Here is a 23,608-nt window from a genome sequence, read left to right on the forward strand (position 1 = left end):
TAAGAACTTATGTTGAGAAACAAGATCATTTCTCTCTTCCTTTACCCCTTTTAAGCATGTTGAATAATGCATACACACACACACACACACACACACACACACACACACACACACACACACACACGAGTGTAAACCTCCCGCACTGTACATGAAAATAAGCAGTTATCAACACTAGTTCTGTACAAGCTTTGATTCTTGATATCTTGCCTTTTGCTCATAGTAATACTAACTCATGAAGTGTATTCAGTGCTTAATGTGGTTTTGATGATATAGCCGGGAGCACTGGGTTATATATCTAATTATCTGAATTCCAAATTTTCAAGGATCAAGGTTGTGACTGTCCTATCAGATTATGATCCTGATACAGCGAATATTGATTATGTATCTCTACTGACTGCTTTTACTTTAATATAAACAGTAAATGAACTTCCTTTATAAAGGATGTAACATAACAGAATAACATAGTAAAGTATGTAAATGCCTGGGAAGTCGTGTTGTCTAGACTTTGTTCAATCTTTGAAGATGTATTTTAGTGGCGAATCTTTGATTATTCATTATTCCTAACAAGAATCACATCAGCTACTCAGTTATCTTTTTTTCATACGTTTTCCCTTTACATCAACATCCTACTCACTTTCTCCGGTCTCATCAGCTTATGACTAAATACTTTATATCCCCTTCCTGCCCAAGTCAAATTCGTATTGTGTACCAAAGTCATTCATATGATTATCATCAACCCAGCAACAATGATGCGACAGTTAGATACTTACTAAATAGTGCAGTTCCGGCAAAAGTTTGAATATGCGTGTTAGATTCTCTCTTAGTCAATATGAGCATTTCATAATCCCCTTAAACATCTTGGAATTTTCCCTAAAATAGATCACCCGTACTCATCTGGTTGTGATAGAAAATGGACTTGTTATTGTGTTCAGAGAGAACGAAGTAAAGTCTTTAAGGGTAACATAAATACTTGCCTTCTTGTCTTTTCCTTTTTTACAGGATGGAAATTACTAACTTTTCTTGGCAAAATCTTTCTTACAGGAGATATAAAGTTTATTTCAATTGCTATTGGTTAAAAGAATGAAATCATTTCAATATTCACAAGATTCTAGATTTGTTCATGAAGTATTTGGTGTTTATGATATAATCAGGCATTAATCAGCTTGCAGGAAGCTCTTCTTCCTCCATTTCCTACATATGTCACAAATTAATCAAGTGAGTCCTACTTTGCTGTCTTATTTGTTATTCCACTAATCAAAGCACCCTGTTCCTTATTATTAGTATCACGTTTGATCAGACAGTAGTCCTATCTGCCGGTGTCGTTTTGCTAGTAACAAGATTTTGCTATGACAACCAGATGAAATTTATCCAATATCATAACTTACTTAAGCATTCCTACTACTCCCGATGAAAACATTAGATAAATACAGAAACAAGACCAAACCAGAGGCATTATATATATATATATATATATATATATATATATATATATATATATATATATATATATATATATATATATATATATATATATATATATATCCCCTGGGGATAGGGGATTAAGAATACTTCCCACGTATTCCCTGCGTGTCGTAGAAGGCGACTAAAAGGGGAGGGAGCGGGGGGCTGGAAATCCTCCCCTCTCGTTTTTTTTTTTTTTTTTTTTCAATTTTCCAAAAGAAGGAACAGAGAATTGGGCCAGGTGAGGGTATTCCCTCAAAGGCCCAGTCCTCTGTTCTTAACGCTACCTCGCTAATGCGGGAAATGGCGAATAGTTTGAAAGAAAAAAAAAAAAAAAAAATATATATATATATATATATATATATATATATATATATATATATATATATATATATATATATATATATATATATAACTTCACTGTCCACGTCAACTATCTATCATAAGAATTTAAAGGTTGTGACCTGGTTACCCAGTGTGTGTGTGTGTGTGTGTGCCAGTTACCTATCAGTATATGATTGATCAACTTCCTAATATAAGAATTATTAATGAAATAGATACAATAAACAGAAAATGAATACATATTGATAAAAGATCCCTATGAATACCAAAATGTACACTTAATAATGCAGTACTTGACCGTTCATCATTATAGTTGCTGTATTGACTCTCAGGTTTGTCGTCTGCACGAGGGTTTGTGTACAGTTTGGTCTACGGACGTTGCGTGACTTGTGGTGTGTGTTTTCACATCGGTGTCTGGGAAAATACCCGTATTTGCCTCTCCCAAATTATCCGTAACTCTACGGAATGCACGGATGATAGCAGAACTGAACTTCAAAGGTAAAGTTTCTAGTCCCTCTTTCGAAGTTATAAACGGAAGGCATTATTTGGAGGTTCACATGTTGAGTAAATTGCAAGAGAAAGTGTATAGTTTAGATGTCTTGGCTGTCTGACAAGTCGTGTTACTGATTTTGATTTTGCGTAGGAATGTAAATATCAAAATACCTTAAAAGATTCAGTTGATTAATAACTTTTATGTAAATTTCAACAAGATGATACTTTCCGATATGTATGGTAATTACTTGAACTTATCGCAATGTATGTGGTTTTATAAAGATGATTTTAATGAGGGAACCCTTCATGTCGTGCTTCTCTTGATAGATTGAACAAGACCTTTAATTATGATGACTTAGCCTTTGATTACGGTTAGGTCAAAGGCCAAACAGGTCATACAGTCATGTTTAACATTCGTTTCGTGAAGCTTAAGACCTTATAATGAATCAGCAAGGTTTCATAAAGCGATGGAAGTAATTCATGAGCAAGTATGAAATGTTTCGCAAGTCAGCATTTATTTAGTGTTGTTCAGTGATGCAAACTTTAAATGTATTCTTATAGCCAAAAATCAGTCAGTTATGTTTTATTTCTGGTCTGTCTCAAATCAGATGTTTGCGTTATGGTGACTGTAATGATAAGAAAACATTTACAAGTACCTAATCAGACAAATTGCATTTATTTAAAGACCGAAAAAAGATGAGATTATTTGTCAGTAGGAACTGAGCTATATCATTACCATATCCATACGACTTCCACAGAATGCCAACCATATTTTCCTGACAGTCAACCGTTGTCATGGCAATGACTTAGATTTTGGCATCGACCATCTGCCCTGTGTTACTTAAGCGGCGAACCAGTGTTTTGTGGCAAGGTGGTAGGTTGTAATGGTGATGTGTAGACACAGGACGCGGTTTTTATTTCACGTTACTCCTGTATTGATAAAAAGTGAACTAAACAGAACTTTTTTCATAGTTTAGCGCTATGATGATGACTGTGTGTGTGTGTGTGTGTGTGTGTGTGTGTGTGTGTGTGAGCATTTATTACTTACTGGATGTGTTGTTGTATGAAAGGAATCTATTATTCATTTTTCAGGATAATATTTTCACATGCCGGGACAAGTCATTGGGGGGGGGGGGGGGGGGGTTGATACCGCTCTCTATACAGACGACTTTATGAATAGTACTGTCTCACGACCGAGTATGTGATGGTGATGGTGGTAAGGGAAGCAATCCCACTGGACTTTAATCAATAACAGTTATTGATTATGGATGTGGAAGCAGTCAGGCAGCGGTGTGGGGGCACGCGGGGGAAGAATTCTTGTACCTAACAACCCGCCGTATTGGATCACTGCACATTATGAGTACTGTTTGTGCCTCGTTTGTTGGTCAAAGGTCTCATCTTTGACAAGTTGCTATGCAAAATGGTTTGATATTTTAGAGCTATACAGATACACCTGCCAGTATTTAAGATATATGTCCTGAGTTTAAGGTTTATCTTGAGTTGTTTGCGTATAGTGCCGGTAACGTAAAGTAAAACAGCAAACAGCAACAGACCACTGGGTACTTTCCAGGATGTTTGTGATACTGGAAGAGATCAGAAAATTAGAGATTCGTGTGGCAAAAGTGATAAAGCATATTGATGATATATGGAAAATTACCTGTAAACTTTGATAAGATTCTTTGTCAAATTGCATACATGATGCAAATGAAATTATTTATGGCTAGAGGCTCAATTCAAGAATGAAAATGTATATGTATTATACAATAAGAATCATAAAATATTAAATGAAATTGTCCCACAAAATATATATCACAGCAGAGCTACAGAGTCTTTAGATGGTTATACAGTAGAACGGTTTGTGGTACAAATGATTTCCTGAATGTATTGGTGTGCTGTATAGACAGACACAGTCTTCTTCCTGACCTTAGAAATATATAGTGTTGGTGTAGACTCGTAGAAGATGATGGGCTGCATCTTGCATGGTCGCCTGTTTCCTTGCACATTCATGATTCATCATATCTAATATCTTGGTGTTTTCACCCAATTTCCTAGCTTTCTTAATTTCTCAATCTTATCTCTATCTTTATTGATTAGTTTACCATACCAGGCGGTAATTGAAAAACATACAATTGATTCTATAGTTGACCTACAAAATAGATTAATTACTGCATTGTGTATATGTAGACTAATATACGTACAAAGTGCAATCTTTAATTAGATTTCTTATACACCATATCAGTATTTGCACCACCTTTTAGCTGGCCATCTGTGATAAAGCCTAGATGCTTGTACTGACTCACTCTTTCTGCATTTTCATATTCAGTTGTAATTAAGTCTGGTATATGTAGTTTATATCCTAAAATCTGTTATCATCTCTAGATTTCTTTACATTCACGTGCAGATAATTTGTTTTACACCACTCAACAAAGCAACGAACCTATTTAATATAATCATTACAATTATCCTTTACAATTTTTCCTATGATTACTGTACCATCAGCATATTTTGAAATAGTTCAGTTGCTAACAACACTTCTGCAGTCATCAGTGTACAAACTGAACAAAGTGAGGGACATAACGCATCCCTGGGGTGCACCTGTATTGGTTAAAATTATATTGGACTTTGTATTATCTGTCTTGGAATACTGTGGCGTCTGTGTTTAAAAGCTGAAGATCCATTTCAGTAAGATAAAGGATCTTTGTAGGAAAAGTAAGGTGTAAATGATGTAAGTTGTGGGTTTAAAGCAAAGTATTGTCTAAGTCTTTTCCTAAAGTGCGATGGTGTTGCCCTCGACCATTCTAATCCGTATGTCAGTTGAATACTAATGCACTGACTTGAGTTCGATCCAGGCGCAGGCAGACGGCGCACAGCTCACCCAGCTGTTCATCCTCCCTCTATTTGGTAGATGTATAGGTACTTACTAACTACAGTTGGTATGAAGCGCCACAGCTGTGACGGGCTGTCAGACCTCTAACTCTCCCCGTAACAAGTGACTTACAGATAAGAGCAGGAGTCAGGGAGTAAACTGTCTCAATTTTAACTCCTTCCGTTATTCTTAGATAAAACTTATCAATGTCTGTCGTTTTATTTACTTTCATACTTTCATTGCATTTAATGCTGATGGTATGTCTTGAACGTTTATGTTAGTATGTAGCAGAAATGTAGCCAGTAATGGGACTTGAACATGTGCTGTCTCAATTGGTACATCCGGGTGGAAAATTACGAGGTTACCACGGCTTCGTCTTGTTGAGGTAAATCATTATGATGATACAACTGGTGTGGTTTTGGTAAGTTTGTTGTGAGGTGGGAGTAGGAAAGCTGTTCGGTATCCTTGAGAGGATGATCGCTGAGATACAAATCTTGACCCTCGTGCTGTCTTATAAACAAGTTATAATCAACATTTCAAGTTATAGATAAGAGCTCCTTGCAGGTGAGACACCATTTTGATGAGTGACGTCTGTAGTAGCATGGATGGATTACCTTTTTATTGGTAAGAAATCTTGTTTTGTTTTATATTAAGAAGTTTCATGGAATTACAGGAGCACTTCTTCTCTTTTAGGATCTCTCAAGCTCTCAGAACCATTGTTATATGAATGTCTAAGAGTAATAGCTTTATACACCTGGCACGCCATATCGAATTTAGTATAAAGATAGAATATTCTCGGTTCTGACCATGAACATATCACGGCGGGATTTCAGTCAATATCAGGTCATCTTGACCTCGGGGGGGCATGAATTTGTGGTAAATGCATCACCCGTCATAGCAGCAACAGTAGGTACAGCAACACTACAGCAGTTGCGGCAACAACAGTAGTTGCACCAGAAGTAGCAACAACAACAACAACAACAGTGTAGTAACAGTGGCAGTAACAACAGTAGTGTTGGTAGTGAGTCCCCAGTAGTAGTAGTAGCACTACTATTATTACTAATAGTAGAAGTAGCACTAGTAGTAGTAGCTCTCGTAGTAGCACTAGTGGTAGTAGTAGTAGTGGTAGAAGTAGCAGTAGTGGTAGAAGTTCTTGTTGCAGTCGTTGTTCTGGCCACATCTTGTATCACTCTTGTTCCTATGTTGACTTTATCATTCACGTTTCCATATTTTGGGTGTTCTTTAACTTCTAAAGCATGATGGTACAGCCTTAAGGTATGATGATACAGCCTTGAGGTGTGATAACATCGCCTTTCACCTGGGAATTAGATCAAAGGCAACAACGTCATGCTTAAGGATCGTACCGTCATGCTCAAGGATCGTACCGTCGTGCTCAAGGATCGTACCGTCGTGCTCAAGGATCGTACCGTCGTGCTCAAGGATCGTACCGTCATGCTCAAGGGTCGTACCGTCGTGCTTAGTAATTGCACCGTTTCTCAATATTTCTTTATCGAGATATTCTGTGATCGTCATTGGAAGAAAAATCGTTTACGTGTATTATTCACAGAAGAGATTTTATTTAGATATTGCAATCATGATAAAATTTAGTAAATGATCATGTAAAGTTTATGATAAGATGGCTGGAGTGTGGGGCTGTATGGTTAGAAAGGCCTAACCCCAGAGTATGGGGTTCGGGCGGTGCGTCTCTTTAAAATCAATACCTGGGCCACCAACCTAGTCCGCAAGTCGAGTAGTCTTACCGCCCGACCGCCTGCACTATTCTCCCGGAGTTCCTTCCGCACTGCTTTCTCCCTGCTGTACCGTCCTCCGCTGTTACTTCCTTACCTACACGTGTTCTTTCCTATATGTACTTCCATTATTGTTTCCTGCAATGTATGTGTACCTCCATTACTGTTTCCTGCACAGTTGTTATACTTTCATTATTGTTTCCTTTGAGCTAGATATTTGGTTCCTTTAGTTTAACTTCGTTTACTTCTCTCTTTTGCCATGCTTTCTCTATTCTCCTTATCCTGGGATGATCAGACACTCATACTTTCTCTAACCTCTGATTTATTATATCTTCCTCTAGACTCTCTCTCTCTCTCTCTCTCTCTCTCTCTCTCTCTCTCTCTCTCTCTCTCTCTCTCTCTCTCTCTCTCTCTCTCTCTCTCATACTAGACGCTCTGTACCGTGTTATCTTATCCTCGTATTCCCATCGCTGACGCGTGAGTGGTGAGGGCGATAGTGGCTGACCGTGTGTATCCTCCATGTTTTCCTCCGCGCACTCTCACCTCCTATGCTGCTGATTTTCCCACACTCTCATCGCCTGCTGGTCTAATACTCAAGGCTGGTGGTTTAGTTCACATGGTTATGCTCATAGATTCTCTGTTTGTTATATTTTTGGTCCCTCTGTTTCTGTTGGTCTTTGTTCATCGCATACTTTCAATCTTTAACTTCTCTTTTGTTTTTTTCTTAATGTTTACTATGATATGAAGTTTTTCTCTTGCATGTGTAATATATGACGCTGCTCTTTTCGTTTTTAAATTCCTTTTTATCTGTGTAATCACATCTTCGCTTTTGCTATTAGTTTGGTTGTGGTGTGCCTGTTGTATCTGCCTGTAGTTGTGAACTACTCAGAAGTATTCTGAAGTCAATGATTATTTATTGATCACGATGTTCCCGCTAATGACCACACATATTAACCCTCATGGCCTCGACCGCTGGACTTTCATCTCTTTTTTTCAGAAACGAAGTCGAGCTTCCGTGTGTCCACTTTGTATTTACTGTTATAACCTACAAATGCTTTGCAGTAGCACTTAGAGGCATAATTAGAGCCAAATTCAATGATAAGATAAATCTCGTTACTTAGCATATGTTGCATGTATAAACACTGGTTATTATTACAACACAGGCAAGGATACTACAGTATCTACACAGCCTTACATATTACTCTTACTTCTTACTCATCACTACATCCGAGACTGATGTGTCAACTGTGATACTGGTTGTTACTGTAATGAATTGCTAGTATGCCCATTCGACCACTGCAAGTGACTGGTTATTGTATCTGTATTATTTCTTTGGTATACTGCTGTGCGAACTTTGTAAACACAACTTTGCTGATGCCAGGATGTGTACCATGTGACATCGTCAACAACAGACAGTAAACCATACGAGAAGACGAGCATGTATGACGGAGGAGCAGCCTTGCTTCCCACTTGAGGGTCTTCGCGTGAGGTTCCTACCACTAATACACTGTGTTGAACAACACCTCAGAGGGTAACATTACTCTCATCTCTCACCCTCAACCTAAACCTGTTACTGTTGCTGGAGACCATCGTCTTCTGGCTGTACACTAACATTATTATCATCCAACAATACCTAGTGTGGTATGTGTGGTAGCCTTGTCTGCACTGTACAATAATCAGTCTGGTATCTTATCTATCAAAGTTCATCGATGATATCATATAAACGTTTGAACAACATTGCCCGCATGTACTAGATATGGCAAGGTTCTTCATGTCAAGCTTACTTACATACTGAGGAGAAAAGTGGAGTCAGAGGTTATAGTCTTGGCACTTTATATTGAAAACATTAATAGATAAATATCAAGAATAATTGTTGATCTTTTCATTTTTATTTTTGTGGCCCTTTTTTTTCACATCCTCTTGTGTGTCTCAAAACCTTTTCTTGTTTATGGAATAATTGATGTAAACAAATATCAATGATTTTCACAAGTTTAAGAGTAAATCACATTAAAATTCTCAAGATGTCGGAGTACTTGCATTGTCACCTGCTTCATTCATATTTAGCAGTTATGGCTGTCATTCGTTTCTTAATGTATTTCTTAATTAATTGACTTCATTGTTTGTCTGTAGATTGCAGCCAGATTTTCGGTTAAGGCTTCCTGACCTTAAAAGCTGAATAGGATTACAAAATCATGCTATGTGGTCGATAGCTGGGGAGTAATGGGCCCTGATATTTTCTTTCTTTTCACAGTAAATTTTTTAACATAATATTACTTATGCAAAACTTTTGGCATTATATCCTCAAGATTTCGAAAGACTTGGATACCTACTGTACAGCGTCTATAGTTGTATATATAGTTACATAGTGTATGTAGGTATATTAATGTATGTATTTGTCGCACACATATACACATGCAAATATCTTAACATGTTAATAGAAATGTGGGTGAGATAGGTCAAACCAGAGGTAAAAACCTTGTTAAACTGCCATAATAACATTACTAGATTGACTACATCACTATTGTACCAACCATGCACGGCAGGTGAGGAAGCTCTCGCGCTCTTCATAACAAGATGATCATCATCGGCCAGTACCTTGGTAACGGACCCACCTGGGTACCCACCCACCAGCCTGGGTATAGGGTTAGTGACGCATGCGCAGCGAGCCAGCACTTCTGTGGCTCAGAAGTATCACTCCTTTGGCCCAGGTTGCTGTCTTTTCTTTATTCGTCACCCACGTATGGGCTAGTGGCGTCCAGTCCACAATCATACATCTGTGTCTCACACAAATCCCTTGACAATACATAACTTTCACCACTCGTTCGTCGTGACTATTTTTTCTACGGTGAATGCTACGCGCTAGCCCTACCCTTTGGCAAAATCTTGTCATAAGTACTCTTAGGTTAGTTAACACTCTATTTACAGCATTGACATGAAATAATGTTATTATTATGTAAATGTTGATATAATTTGGTCACTGTGAGAGATTTCTTAGTTCTGGTCCATGGTACAGTATTTATGTGACGTGTAGGTAGTAATGTCATTACGGCAGTTTAACAGGATTATTGGTTCTGGTTTGACCTAACTCAGCTACACTCCATTAAACAATATGTTATTTACTTGTACATACTTGTATGAAAAACATAGTGATAAATATAAACGAATGGACAGAAGCCACGTTCCTTCAGAGAATAACGAATCCTAACGTGTGTTGTCAATGGATTGAATCAGGGCATGTGAAGCGTCTGGGGTAAACCATGGAAAGTTCTGTGGGGCCTGGATGTGGAAAGGGAGCTGTGGTTTCGATGCATTATTACATGACAGCTAGAGACTGAGTGTGAACGAATGGGGCCTTTGTTGTCTTTTCCTAGCGCTACCTCGCACACATGAGGTGGGAGGGGGTTGTTATTCCATGTGTGGCGAGGTGGCGATAGGAATAAATAAAGGCAGAGAGTCTGAATTATGTACATGTGTATATATGTATATGTCTGTGTGTATATATATATATATATATATATATATATATATATATATATGTGTGTGTGTGTGTGTACATTGAGATGTATAGGTATGTATATTTGCGTGTGTGGACGTGTATGTATATACATGTGTATGTGGGTGGGTTGGGCCATACTTTCGTCTGTTTCCTTGCGCTACCTCGCTAACGCGGGATATATATATATATATATATATATATATATATATATATATATATATATATATATATATATATATATATATATATATATATATGTATATATATATATATATATATATATATATATATATATATATATATATATATATATATATATATGTAGCATTGTATGTAGCATTTATGGATCTGGAGAAGGCATATGATAGAGTTGATAGAGATGCTCTGTGGAAGGTATTAAGAATATATGGTGTGGGAGGAAAGTTGTTAGAAGCAGTGAAAATTTTTATCGAGGATGTAAGGCATGTGTACGTGTAGGAAGAGAGGAAAGTGATTGGTTCTCAGTGAATGTAGGTTTGCGGCAGGGGTGTGTGATGTCTCCATGGTTGTTTAATTTGTTTATGGATGGGGTTGTTAGGGAGGTAAATGCAAGAGTTTTGGAAAGAGGGGCAAGTATGAAGTCTGTTGGGGATGAGAGAGCTTGGGAAGTGAGTCAGTTGTTGTTCGCTGATGATACAGCGCTGGTGGCTGATTCATGTGAGAAACTGCAGAAGCTGGTGACTGAGTTTGGTAAAGTGTATGGAAGAAGAAAGTTAAGAGTAAATGTGAATAAGAGCAAGGTTATTAGGTACAGTAGGGTTGAGAGTCAAGTCAATTGGGAGGTGAGTTTGAATGGAGAAAAACTGGAAGTGAAGTGTTTTAGATATCTGGGAGTGGATCTGGCAGCGGATGGAACCATGGAAGCGGAAGTGGATCATAGGGTGGGGGAGGGGGCGAAAATTCTGGGGGCCTTGAAGAATGTGTGGAAGTCGAGAATATTATCTCGGAAAGCAAAAATGGGTATGTTTGAAGGAATAGTGGTTCCAACAATGTTGTATGGTTGCGAGGCGTGGGCTATGGATAGAGTTGTGCGCAGGAGGATGGATGTGCTGGAAATGAGATGTTTGAGGACAATGTGTGGTGTGAGGTGGTTTGATCGAGTGAGTAACGTAAGGGTAAGAGAGATGTGTGGAAATAAAAAGAGCGTGGTTGAGAGAGCAGAAGAGGGTGTTTTGAGGTGGTTTGGGCACATGGAGAGAATGAGTGAGGAAAGATTGACCAAGAGGATATATGTGTCGGAGGTGGAGGGAACGAGGAGAAGAGGGAGACCAAATTGGAGGTGGAAAAATGGATTGAGAAAGATTTTGTGTGATCGGGGCCTGAACATGCAGGAGGGTGAAAGGAGGGCAAGGAATAGAGTGAATTGGAGCGATGTGGTATACCGGGGTTGACGTGCTGTCAGTGGATTGAATCAAGGCATGTGAAGCGTCTGGGGTAAACCATGGAAAGCTGTGTAGGTATGTATATTTGCGTGTGTGGACGTATGTATATACATGTGTATGGGGGGGGGGGGGCCATTTCTTTCGTCTGTTTCCTTGCGCTACCTCGCGAACGCGGGAGACAGCGACAAAGTATAATAAAATATAGATAAAATATATATATATGTATATATATATATATATATATATATATATAAAATGGATTTGTATGTAGCATTTATGGATCTGGAGAAGGCATATGATAGAGTTGATAGAGATGCTCTGTGGAAGGTATTAAGAATATATGGTGTGGGAGGCAAGTTGTTAGAAGCAGTGAAAAGTTTTTATCGAGGATGTAAGGCATGTGTACGTGTAGGAAGAGAGGAAAGTGATTGGTTCTCAGTGAATGTAGGTTTGCGGCAGGGGTGTGTGATGTCTCCATGGTTGTTTAATTTGTTTATGGATGGGGTTGTTAGGGAGGTAAATGCAAGAGTCCTGGAAAGAGGGGCAAGTATGAAGTCTGTTGGGGATGAGAGAGCTTGGGAAGTGAGTCAGTTGTTGTTCGCTGATGATACAGCGCTGGTGGCTGATTCATGTGAGAAACTGCAGAAGCTGGTGACTGAGTTTGGTAAAGTGTGTGGAAGAAGAAAGTTAAGAGTAAATGTGAATAAGAGCAAGGTTATTAGGTACAGTAGGGTTGAGGGTCAAGTCAATTGGGAGGTGAGTTTGAATGGAGAAAAACTGGAGGAAGTGAAGTGTTTTAGATATCTGGGAGTGGATCTGTCAGCGGATGGAACCATGGAAGCGGAAGTGGATCATAGGGTGGGGGAGGGGGCGAAAATTTTGGGAGCCTTGAAAAATGTGTGGAAGTCGAGAACATTATCTCGGAAAGCAAAAATGGGTATGTTTGAAGGAATAGTGGTTCCAACAATGTTGTATGGTTGCGAGGCGTGGGCTATGGATAGAGTTGTGCGCAGGAGGATGGATTTACCCCGGACGCTTCACATGCCTTGATTCAGTCCACTGACAGCACGTCAACCCCTGTATACCACATCGCTCCAATTCACTCTATTCCTTGCCCTCCTTTCACCCTCCTGCATGTTCAGGCCCCGATCACACAAAATCCTTTTCACTCCATCTTTCCACCTCCAATTTGGTCTCCCTCTTCTCCTCGTTCCCTCCACCTCCGACACATATATCCTCTTGGTCAATCTTTCCTCACTCATTCTCTCCATGTGCCCAAACCATTTCAAAACACCCTCTTCTGCTCTCTCAACCACGCTCTTTTTATTTCCACACATCTCTCTTACCCTTACGTTACTTACTCGATCAAACCACCTCACACCACACATTGTCCTCAAACATCTCATTTCCAGCACATCCATCCTCCTGCGAACAACTCTATCCATAGCCCACGCCTCGCAACCATACAACATTGTTGGAACCACTATTCCTTCAAACATACCCATTTTTGCTTTGCGGGATAATGTTCTCGACTTCCACACATTTTTCAAGGCTCCCAAAATTTTCGCCCCCTCCCCCACCCTATGATCCACTTCCGCTTCCATGGTTCCATCCGCTGACAGATCCACTCCCAGATATCTAAAACACTTCACTTCCTCCAGTTTTTCTCCATTCAAACTCACCTCCCAATTGACTTGACCCTCAACCCTACTGTACCTAATAACCTTGCTCTTATTCACATTTACTCATTATCTTTCTTCTTCCACACACTTTACCAAACTCCGTCACCAGCTTCTGCAGTTTCTCACATGAATCAGCCACCAGCGCTGTATCATCAGCGAACAACAACTGACTCACTTCCCAAGCTCTCTCATCCCCAACAGACTTCATACTTGCCCCTCTGATATATATCTATATATATATATATATATATATATATATATATATATATATATATATATATATATATATATATATATATTTATATATATGATGTGTGTGTTACCGGACTCCGCCTACCTGATGTTACACTGCGAGTGAAAAGTCACCCTTAGTGAGGCTGTATCATTGTCAGTTGACCAATTAGAGAACGGTCTCGTCAAGAGAACTTCTCGCTTCAAAGGATTCTTTCATATCTCTGCTCCTGCATATAGCTTGCCTTTTATTGAGCGGGTTAATCTCCCAACCTGGAAAGACTTTAAGACCAAATGACTGTAAAACCATGAGGCTATACAACCAAGAGACTGTACAACCAAGAGGCTATACAACCAAGAGATTGTACAACCAAGAGACTGTACAACCAAGAGACTGTACAACCAAGAGACTGTACAATCAAGAGACTGTACAACCAAGAGACTGTACAACCAAGAGACTGTACAACCAAGAGACTATACAACCAAGAGACTGTGCAACCAAGAGACTGTACAACCAAGAGGCTATACAACCAAGAGATTGTACAACTAAGAGACTGTACAACCAAGAGACTGTACAACCATGAGACTGTACAATCAAGAGACTGTACAACCAAGAGACTGTACAACCAAAAGACTATACAACCAAGAGACTGTACAACCAAGAGACTATACAACCAAGAGACTGTACAACCAAGAGACTACACAACCAAGAGACTGAACAACCAAGAGACTGAATAATAAGAGACTGAATAACCAAAAGACTGTACAACCAAGAGACTGTACAACCAAGAGGCTGAACAACTAAGAGTGAACAACCAAAAGATTGTGCAACCAAGAGACTGAACAACCAAGAGGCTATATAACCAAGAGACTGTACAACCAAGAGACTGTACAACCAAGAGGCTGTACAACCAAGAGACTGAACAACCAAGAGACTGAACAATCAAGAGACTGAACAACCAAGAGAGTGTACAACCAAGAGGCTGTACAACCAAGAGACTGAACAACTAAGAGACTGAACAACCAAGAGATTGTACAACCAAGAGACTGTACAACCAAGAGACTGAACGACCAAAAGACTGTACAACCAAGAGACTGAACAACCAAGAGACTGAACAACCAAGAGACTGAACAACTAAGAGTGAACAACCAAAAGATTGTACAACCAAGAGACTGAACAACCAAGAGGCTATACAACCAAGAGACTGTACAACCAAGAGACTGTACAACCAAGAGGCTGTACAACCAAGAGACTGAACAACCAAGAGACTGAACAACTAAGAGACTATACAACCAAGAGACCGCACAACCAAGAGATTGTACAAGCAAGAGACTATACAACCAAGAGACTGTACAACCAAGAGACTGAACAACCAGGAGACTGTACAACCAAGAGACTGTACAACCAAGAGACTGTACAGCCAAGAGACTGTACAACCAAGAGATTGAACAACCAAGAGACTGTACAACCAAGAGACTGTACAACCAAGAGACTGTATAACCGGAAGACTGTACAAAATAGACTTTACAACAAAGAGTAGTTCTGTAAAGAACATCTAAAAATGTTGCGGCCAAGAGGAAAGCTAGAACTGCTAACACTGCCCCTTGCTAAATAAGGTGAACAGTGAGGAGGCCTCTTGTCTGGCTTCACACCGGCATCACCAAACACTGAATCTGCAGGAGTCCACAAGGTCGGCACAATCCTTATTGTTTCGCAAGGCTCGCACGCTCTTGATTGCTCGTTTCAGTTTTGCGTCTTTTTTTGATATAATTTTTTTCTTTCGTAATATATATAAACATCAAAACATAGTTATAATGATGTTCAGAGACTTTATCATGTTTAACGCTACCATTATTGCAGTAGATTTTCAGGGTTCAGCCAGTAATCCAGTGTTTACCGGAAGAGAGTTAGATCCCTCTGGTGTGGATATGATCATTAGTAACCCAAGATCATGTTAGCTGTTCTGATCGGTATACTTTCATCATAGGTACGTTGTATTTATATTGAATAGTACATAAAAAGTTTCTGTAAAATCAAAACAGATTTCCACACAGAAACATTGTGCACGATGCTCCATGTACACCAGAAACGGAACCCAGTCTCGGAGTAACATTATTTTGGAGGCCACTCCACTAACCTCCCGTCCAGTGCTGTGTCATGGTGACGTCTTGGTAAGTAGGTGGTGAGCCAGGGCTGAGGAACTGATGAATGGATGGTGAGTCAAGGTTGAGTTCTTGGTGAGTGAGTCAAGTCTGAGTTCTTGTTCAGTAAAATCTGAGGTTATGGTGAGGTGCTTTTCAGTACGGTCCTGCCTCCCTCGCGCCAGTTCCCGCCAGTTTGCTTAACCAGATAAAAAGTAAAGTTGTCAATGAGAAGTGACACGAGTGAGGAGAACGGGACGATGTGTCCAGGATGTCCCTGGCTCACTTCTGAAGCACTCGCTCCATCTGCGCTACAACCATCCTTACCTCATACTAAACGCTCATACGAAAGCATCGACGGGAAAGGTAGAAAAAAAATCCGAATAAACTTGTTAAACAGAACGACGTGGTAGATGTGTGGTGTGTGGGCACGGTGAGGCTCTCCTCTACCCCAAGTGGGTGGTGCCATTCATATCGTCCAGTGGTCCGACCACGACTGAATGGTGACCACAGATTAACTTAATGGTATCATGTGTAGCCCGAGCGACGCTTTCGACCTTACAGAACACCAGCTGGGAGGATGAAAGGAGTTGGAAGGTGAAGGGATATGTCCAGAGAATGTTGTCCTGCTGGCTGGTGTCAGCATGTGTATACGGTACGTTCCTGCGTCTGTCTAAATGCGTCTTCCATATTTTAGTTTTATTATATGCTTGTATACACTTACAGGATTTGTCTGTGCGTTTGACCATACTTATTTCTGTTTTACTGTATATGGAAATATGTATGGTTCGCTTGTGTCTGTCTGTTTGTTTCTTATGTTAGCTGAGACGACACGGGCAGCTTAGGCCCCGGTCAAGGCCATCCCATTAACGTTATATATATATATATATATATATATATATATATATATATATATATATATATATATATATATATATATATGTATATATATTATAGCTTGAGCCAGGCACCCATTTTATCGACCAACCCCTAGGGGTGGATGAACAGCTAAGTTGACTGTGGGCCGACTGCTGCAGCCCGGATTCGAACCTATGCGCTCGATCGTGGGTAGTCCGTGAATGCGTCACTTCAGGAACGCTAACCGCTACACCACGGGAGTCTGTTGTTAAAAACTACATTTTTTTTTTCTTTTAGAGGCTGAAAAAGTGAGCGTTTTTATAGCTCTCGACCTTGCGTAGCGTTAGGATGAGCTTAATACCTTGAATTTGGTAGGCATATGTGTGTGCAGCTTCTGTGCTACAGCCTCCACAAAGATATTATATTAGATATAAGACATGCTGGCTACATGGCCGACCCGGAAGTAACACCAGTGGTTGGACTACGTCTCTGACCTTTGCAGTGTCCCTTGCCCATCCCACACTCTCACCCATGAAAATACGATCAGGATGTTGATCAGTTTGGACGTCCCTGGTAGACCCCGGTCAGTGATTCCATGGACTGGTTATCCATTGAAGATTATATGCTAGTCTCCTGAACCCTTGGATGTGATCATCTTATCATCTTCATAAAAACTAAATCATTATTTAAGAAATCTTTATCATCATTTAGTCCATTTCCTATTTCCATGGGGTCGTTCAGGTTCACCCTCCCTGTGAAATTACTCAAACACATCCCCAACCCATTCCCAGTGTGTTCAACTCTTGCCCTGGTTCTTGCTGACATGGTTCACCCGACCCACCACCCGAGCTTTTCTCCGTCTTGCACAAGTACTCATCAGTGTTGTGGTCACCCGCCCCCACCATCTATCAACACAAGTTAGCACACACCCAAAACCTCTCGGTCACTTACTAACTCTGCAAAACGACATTTCGGGCAGTGGATGTCACGTCAACGATGACTACTGGACTGAGGTGATCAGTTAAGATAATGTTGACATCATGTTGGGGAACGTATGGTGACACCTGCAGCCAGAAGGGAACGTATGGTGACACCTGCAGCCAGAAGGGAACGTATGGTGACACCTGCAGCCAGAAGGGAACGTATCGTGACACCTGCAGCCAGAAGGGAACGTATCGTGACACCTGCAGCCAGAAGGGAACGTATGGTGACACCTGCAGCCAGAAGGGAACGTATCGTGACACCTGCAGCCAGAAGGGAACGTATGGTGACACCTGCAGCCAGAAGGGAACGTATGGTGACACCTGCAGCCAGAAGGGAACGTATGGTGACACCTGCAGCCAGAAGGGAACGTATCGTGACACCTGCAGCCAGAAGGGAACGTATGGTGACACCTGCAGCCAGAAGGGAACGTATGGTGACACCTGCAGCCAGAAGGGAACACTACACCGGCTCGACGCTCCCTGCATTACTCACCACATTAAGCGATTTATGCAACAGCGAAATCGGTCGTTCAGTAGTCGCAACAACGACCTCTACAAACAACTTCACAATAAAGTGCAATGCAAAGTACACGCCGCTTGCGCGAGGTCAGATGGATGTATCAGTCCTCCTGTGCAGTATCCTAGGTTCACTCTGGGGAAAATAAAGAACAAAAAGTGATTTGAAGTTTACATTCTAACCTCTTGAACATGACGGTACAGCGTCTTTGATATGATGGCGTGAACTTCGACCTTACACTAAAGGCTCAGGTTAAAAGCCAGGACATCATGCCAATGGGTCATTACCGTTGTGCTCAATAATCGCACAGGTACACATACGGCAAAATATTCAAACGCATATACGAAAACGCAAACATGATAAGAAAACACACACACACACACACACACACACACACACATACATAAGTCCTGCAGCTAATCTGATGTAAGAGCAGTGTATTTTGGGAGCATTTGTATGCTAAATCCTGGCAGGAGCCGAGCCAGAAGCGGATGTGTTGTGCTGCTTACAGGCGTGTCCGGGATACAAGGGCATATGTAACGGAGGTGAAGCCTGCCTGGTATATTTACCCTTTGAGCACAACTGAACGAACCATTAGCACGACGGGATGGCCTTAGAGTACTAATGTTTGATTTTTTACCTGATTCTTAATGGTCATGCTAAAGGCAAGGCCACTATACCGTGTGATTGTATGAACGTCGTCAAGGGACGTATCTCCAAGACATTACAAGAGGTAGCAACTCCACCTGGCAGGCGTGGTGGGAACACTGGCTCTGTACAAATATCCTGACTCAGATGAATTTAGACACAATTGTTTACACAACCAAAGGATCAAGACCTTGACGCACTTCTCTGAAATTTATTTTTTATGTACAGTTTATTTCTGGGATTAGTACATTACCCCAAGAGCAAATGTATTTTCTCAGTATACAAAATACATAATTACATGACTATAAATATATGTGCTGTATTGCTTCAACTGATAAAGTTAACAAAAATATTAGTGTATTATGAGACAGCAGAAATCCTGACTATCTCAGGAGAACCGCTACACTTCAACGTCTTTACCAACATTTTCTTTATTGTCATCACAATAGCCAATTAAGTATAAATTATAAGCTATTGTATCATGACCACTGATTTATATGGATTTTGTACTTTCAGCATTTGAAGTACATTACCTGAAGAAATGCCCTCATTATGAACGGACTAGGAATAACATTAGAGGAAATTTATCGTAGACGATCTTGGTGATCGTAGCAGATGATAGAGCAAAAGCTCACATAACTCCACCACCCTGACCGAGGCTCCACCTACCCGGTCATCATCTGTCAAGAGCAAATACATCAAAGCAGCAAACCATACAAAGACAGAGCACTCACTACAGTCACCAGCTGCTTACCAACCAGACCATTCAGCCAGCAATCATATAACGAAACAAACCAGCCACCAGCCCCCACCTCATTTCAAAAACCTGTACTTTACACCGAAATGAACCGACAAACACGACTTCGCACCTAACCCACAGCAAATCACCAGCCGACTTGCAAAAACATCCAAGACGCCATCTTATCTCCCCATCCTCACAAGCACTGTTCAACATACGACCTATTAAGCTCCTGACTGAAGACACAACACTCGCACCTCTCAGTGCTCCTATATACAACGCTTTACAACCTGCTGCACGTGCCCGGTTTCTTGGGCGATGCGGGAACTGTACACTACAAGACTAATATATATATATATATATATATATATATATATATATATATATATATATATATATGGAAATGGTAACAAGACGAGCGGCCCATGTAAACAAAACAGGTTTGTTTGGCGTGCGGTAGGGGCGCGGGTGCCCACCTGGGGAAGTGCTCGTGCTGCCACGTCCTGTGCCCTGAACTTAGGTGTATTGTGAGATGATGGAATTTGACCGGTCGGTCTAGACCCGTTGCTCATGGACGTGAGGCTAAGGGTAATTGATTACTAGATTAGTCAATTCTTTATTAGGGGCGATCATAGCCGAGCGGTTACGTTCCCAACTACCACGAAAGAGGTCCCGGGTTTGAATCCTTGTTGTTAGAGGGCATTATGTGATATATATATATATATATATATATATATATATATATATATATATATATATATATATATATGATGCAGTAGGTCAAAGTGAAGCACGTGATCTAGTATTTGCTAACAACCACAAAGAAAAATGAAAAGGTTAAGAAGTGCATTTTGGTGTGATTATCACATCTCGAGGGGATCTCTCTCTCTCTCTCTCTCTCTCTCTCCCCCGACGATGTGTAATAATCACACGAAAGTGCACTTCTTATCGTCTTTCATTGACCTCGTGGTTGTCCGCATATATATATATATATATATATATATATATATATATATATATATATATATATATATATATATATATATATACCCCTCTCTCTTTTTTTTTTCTTTTTCCAAAAGAAGGGACAGAGAAGGGGGCCAGGTGAGGATATTCCCTCAAAGGCCCAGTCCTCTGTTCTTAACGCTACCTCGCTAATGCGGGAAATAGCGAATAGTTTGAAAAAAAAAAAAAATAAAAAAAAATATATATATATATATATATATATATATATATATATATATATATATATATATATATATATATATATATATATATAGCGTTAATTATATGACCTCCATTAGGGCATTCAGTTGACCGTACCGTCTCAGCTGACATAAAAAAAGAATGACCAAACTCGTCATTAAGGAACAGCAAAATGCAGAATACTTGGAGATGGCTGGTATTAGGGCAGGTGTTTGGACGGTCTGTGTCGGCTGCTGCGAATTGAAATAATCGTATGTAAACAGATAAGGTAAACAGATATGCAGCCTCAGCTATAAAGAATATTTGTCTCAAGGGGTGACACCAAACAAAGGCTAGCATAGTAAAAAAAGATAATCTATGACTTATCGTCTGTTTCTGTGGTCTGTAGTTAACCCGATCAGTTCGACATACACAGCGGTTATGTTAGGTAGGTCATACACAGTGGTTAGGTTAGGTTAGGTCATACACAGTGGTTAGGTTAGGTCATACACAGTGGTTAGGTTAGGTTAGGTCATACACAGTGGTTAGGTTAGGTAGGTCATACACAGTGGTTAGGTTAGGTTAGGTCATACACAGTGGTTAGGTTATGTTAGGTCATACACAGTGGTTAGGTTAGGTCATACACAGTGGTTAGGTTAGGTTAGGTCATACACAGTGGTTAGGTTAGGTAGGTCATACACAGTGGTTAGGTTAGGTTAGGTCATACACAGTGGTTTGGTTAGGTAGGTCATACACAGTGGTTAGGTTAGGTTAGGTCATACACAGTGGTTAGGTTAGGTTAGGTTAGGTCATACACAGTGGTTAGGTTAGGTTAGGTCATACGCAGTGGTTAGGTTAGGTTAGGTCATACGCAGTGGTTAGGTTAGGTTAGGTCATACACAGTGGTTAGGTTAGGTTAGGTTATACACAGTGGTTAGGTTAGGTTAGGTCATACACAGTGGTTAGGTTAGGTAGGTCATACACAGTGGTTAGGTTAGGTTAGGTCATACACAGTGGTTAGGTTAGGTAGGTCATACACAGTGGTTAGGTTAGGTTAGGTCATACACAGTGGTTAGGTTAGGTTAGGTCATACACAGTGGTTAGGTTAGGTTAGGTCATACACAGTGGTTAGGTTAGGTAGGTCATACTCAGTGGTTAGGTTAGGTTAGGTCATACACAGTGGTTAGGTTAGGTTAGGTCATACACAGTGGTTAGGTTAGGTAGGTCATACACAGTGGTTAGGTTAGGTAGGTCATACACAGTGGTTAGGTTAGGTTAGGTCATACACAGTGGTTAGGTTAGGTCATACACAGTGGTTAGGTAGGTCATACACAGTGGTTAGGTTAGGTAGGTCATACACAGTGGTTAGGTTAGGTTAGGTCATACACAGTGGTTAGGTTAGGTAGGTCATACACAGTGGTTAGGTTAGGTTAGGTCATACACAGTGGTTAGGTTAGGTAGGTCATACACAGTGGTTAGGTTAGGTTAGGTCATACACAGTGGTTAGGTTAGGTAGGTCATACACAGTGGTTAGATGTCAATAAAGTACTTATTGATCAGATTTGTTCTTAGTTCCATAGCATATGATCATTCATTGTTTACGTGTGCAGACCATCGTAAGTGTTGTTTACAAACAGAGAAACATATGTTCGAAGTGTACCAAAGTAACGATCGTCAGCACCAGGATCTGTCAGCCACAACTTGTAATCGTCAGCACTAGTGGTCTGTCAGCCACAACCTGTTATCGTCAGCTCTACAGGTTTGTCAGCTAGAACCACCAGGTCACGAGGCACCTCCATTACTCACCCTCCGCTTGGTCTCCTCGTTCACGGTGTAGTGCTGGACAAGAGAATATTAATTGCACCAAACGAACTGTGGTATTTTTTCAGAGGTCTTGGACGAGGCTTCTGTCTCCGCTTGTCAGGTCCACTGCGGGGATGCAGCCTTTGGAAAGTTCATTAAGATTCTTTGTGAGTGTAAGAGGCAAGAAATGGTGGAGGGGGGGGGGGGTTAGACCGAGGATAATGTGGTATGATGCATTGCAGGAAGCTTTGGGGTATCGGGGCCTGAACGTTCAAGAGGGTGAGAGGTTTACGTTTAAGAGAGAGAAAAAATAAACAATATGATGTAAAGGGACAACATGTGCCGTTAAGGAGATGAACCAAGGTGGACGAAGCCAAGTTAACAAAGTTTTTAATAGTAACACTTTACCCGAACTTGACATTGCTTGTCCTGTCACTTGCTGCCGTTTAGGTAGGTAGCTACTCTCTCTCGATCTCGATCTATTTATCTACTCTGTCTATCTGTTCATCTACCTCAAGGAAAGCGATTAAGTTTTAATACTTAAGCGTACAATTGTTTCAATTTCTTTTTCTTCATATTTACCGCCTTTTAAAGTGGCTGTGAATCTTGTGTTACATTTCTTGAGAGACTTGTTACGTCATCTCCAAGTAGGAAAAATCTGTCCAGTATACAGTATACAGGGTCGAGGACACACTTCTCTCTCAACACAACCTAAAAAAAAAAAAAAGGTAAAGTGATTTTTATTTTGTTTTCATGAGTCGTGTTAGGTGGAGGGAGAAGCCACCATGAGAGTCCTCACATCACAGGCCGAACACCCTTACACCTCTCTCATGTCACCCTCCCAGTAACTTCCTTCGGAATTCGTAAGTACTCTCTCCTGTCTCTTATTTTTGCCTTTCATTAACCTCTTTCTATACTGATGACAACCCGGCCTTGATGTGGACTTCAGTCCGTGACTGATGCCTCCAACATTTGAGAAATATGTTGGCCACCG

The 23,608-nt window shown here is 40.4% G+C and overlaps 1 protein-coding gene across 1 annotated transcript in view; it reads left to right on the forward strand.

The window, feature by feature from the left end:
* Positions 1 to 2,175: 2,175 nt before the first annotated feature.
* LOC139757751 (uncharacterized) overlaps positions 2,176 to 23,608 on the forward strand; it is a 136,627-nt gene continuing 115,194 nt past the window's right edge. Inside the window, exon 1 of the mRNA XM_071678509.1 lies at positions 2,176 to 2,301. The gene's annotated coding sequence lies outside the window, so the exon portion shown is untranslated. The remainder of the gene's footprint in view (positions 2,302 to 23,608) is intronic.

Source organism: Panulirus ornatus, chromosome 28 (genome assembly GCF_036320965.1).
Source record: "Panulirus ornatus isolate Po-2019 chromosome 28, ASM3632096v1, whole genome shotgun sequence".
Classification (NCBI taxonomy): domain Eukaryota; kingdom Metazoa; phylum Arthropoda; class Malacostraca; order Decapoda; family Palinuridae; genus Panulirus; species Panulirus ornatus.